At 41.3% G+C, this 2,438-nt stretch overlaps 1 long non-coding RNA gene across 1 annotated transcript; it reads right to left on the bottom strand.

The window, feature by feature from the left end:
• Window positions 1–560: 560 nt before the first annotated feature.
• Window positions 561–2,438, bottom strand: LOC132095905 (uncharacterized). The gene is made up of 3 exons (XR_009422525.1): window positions 2,108–2,438; window positions 911–1,037; window positions 561–749 (listed from the first exon to the last, which is right to left on the bottom strand). It is a non-coding gene; the product is annotated as an uncharacterized LOC132095905 (long non-coding RNA).

Genomic DNA, 2,438 nt, shown 5'->3' with positions numbered 1-2,438 from the left:
AATTAGGAAGGGAAATGTAAAGGCAGATGTAAAAAAGATGCCTCGACTTAGGCTTTGCCTGCCTTACTTTGACCCACGATTCCTCCTATCCCTATCCGCAGGGTGGGGGAGGAGCGCAAGCCATGAAACTAGCCTTCTGTGCCCATCTCTGATCCTCAGACCAAGATGCACCAGGGCCCCTATTTTCGCGCATCGCCTCAATATTAACATAACTCGTATGCTGGAATCAATGGATGAGTGAGGAAAATTAACTTTTCCATTCATCTCAATCTCTGTATGGATATCAGGAAGAAATGGAAGGCTCACCTGAGATGAGATGGCTGCCCCTCTTTCCTTGAAAAGAGAGACAAATGAGAGCGGAGCTGTTTCATTGGTAAACTCTCACAATGCACGCAAATTGCCCCCTCCAGGACATTGCGTGCGTGCTCTTCATCCAAACAAAAAATGTTTGTTGTGTGTGTCATCAGCTGTCAATTAATGATGACACGGATGCACAAATCCCATAAACATTTTGCTAGTGCTCGCAATGATGATAGAAAAAAGATCGCTCTTACCATGTTCACAATGCATTCTTCAAACAAAACAGTCAGTGAAGATGAAGAAGAGGATGAAGTGTTCTCCCAGTGCCTATTTATTCTATAGTCGCACCGGTAGTGACATCATGGGCTGTCGCCGGCCAAAGTGTTGTTTGTGTTTTTCAATGTATGCTTCAGACACGGGTGACAACCAGACTTTTCCCATAGCAACCCCTAGAGGATGCACTTTGAAGATCCCTTGAAAGGGAAGCCTGTTTATTCCGCTTTCAGATGATGTACTGTGTATACCTCAATTTCCAAAAACTGACCCTTATGACTGTGTGATGTGATTGATCTGACTACAGGAGTGGTGGCTGGATGGTTTCTCCAGTGACTTCAGACATGTCTCTACAGGCCCGCCTTGGGCCACACATGCCTAGGATCAAGGTGTGTCATCTTGAGGAAAAGATCCAGCTCCTGCAGGCATGAGAAGCCAGAGAGAATGTGTGCTGAGATCCGGCCCTGTAAAGACAAGCCCTGGATCAGCTATCTGTAGCATTCAGCTGCATTAGACAACAAAACCAAACATCATGTTCAGAGCAGACGTGTGTCCAAACCACTGAACTTTAGCCAACACATGTGAGATTTGGACAGTTGTGAAGTTTTCTTACATTATTCAAATAGCATTATGTCATACTTTTTACTGCACTATATTTTATGAATAAAAGTTGTTGGGTTTTATTTCTTTTCTTTACCTATAATACTTAAGAACATTAAAACTGTCCCACGTGAAAAAGTACACTTCCATAATATTCTTAAAGTGCTATATTTACACGCACCAATTTTGTTTTCCAATTTGTCGCTTAATATACTAATCAAATCTATTTAGTTTCCACTATTAGTAAACAGTTGAACCATCTTTATATACACTAGTACATGCAAGTGTACTACAAGTGGCGACAAAATGCATTTTAAATACAGAGATAGTATGTTAAAAGCACATTTTAGTTTATATTCATAGTGTCCCAAAATAGCACAGTTAGATGATCTTAAGTTTATCTTAAGTTTATCTTAAGAAGTACTCAAGAATCATTTTTGGCATATTACTGTAAGGACAAAATTATTGCGAGAAAATAGAGCACCTTAAGTACATTAAGTACTTAAGAGAATCTAATGCTAAATTTGCAGTTGTTTTTCCTGAAAAATGTAACTTGCCTCCTGCAGAGTTTCCCAAAAGAGTCATCAATGTCTCAAGATCTCAAAGCCTGCAATCACAAGTCACTGCTATCTTTATATAACTGTCTGTGTCTTGGGATTTTATGGCAATGCGCTTTGATACTCGATAAGATGTAACTAATAATCTCATCAAGCTTTGAAAGAGAAGCTATGAGCTGCCCCACAGCAGAAAAGTGAAAACTGCTCCTACAGAATGAAACATGCAGCTCATTCACACACAGTGCTGTCTGAATATATTAGTGCAATCACACACACAGATCTGAGGCACTAAATACAGCTGTCATCTGAATCCACAAAAGCACTGAATGCAGTATGAAGACTGATTCATGAACACACACAGACAGAGCTGAGCTTACCTCGTCTGGTGGAGAGTTGCAGCTCTTATAAGTGTGGGAAAGAGAGGAAACTCTCAACATAGTTTAGGTATAAATCTGCTGTGGACTGCAGGAAAGAAGCCGCCTGTGCTGAGGATTCAGATTTAGTCCAGGATCACTGCTGCTCGGAGCTCATTGCTTTCTTATTTGTCATTTCAGACTTTTCTAAACTCAACTCCAGAGTTAGTGAAAAGAAAGTCGTCCGCAGCATTGGATCCTCCCCCTGCTCTCCTCTCCACCTCCACCTCCATTCTCTGGCTGTTCCCATGCAGCACAAACACACACACATACACTCAGTGTATCTCAGTGTGGT

This window comes from Carassius carassius, chromosome 20, assembly GCF_963082965.1.
Source record: "Carassius carassius chromosome 20, fCarCar2.1, whole genome shotgun sequence".
Taxonomy (NCBI): Eukaryota; Metazoa; Chordata; class Actinopteri; order Cypriniformes; family Cyprinidae; genus Carassius; species Carassius carassius.
This window is presented reverse-complemented; position numbering and strand designations above follow the sequence as displayed.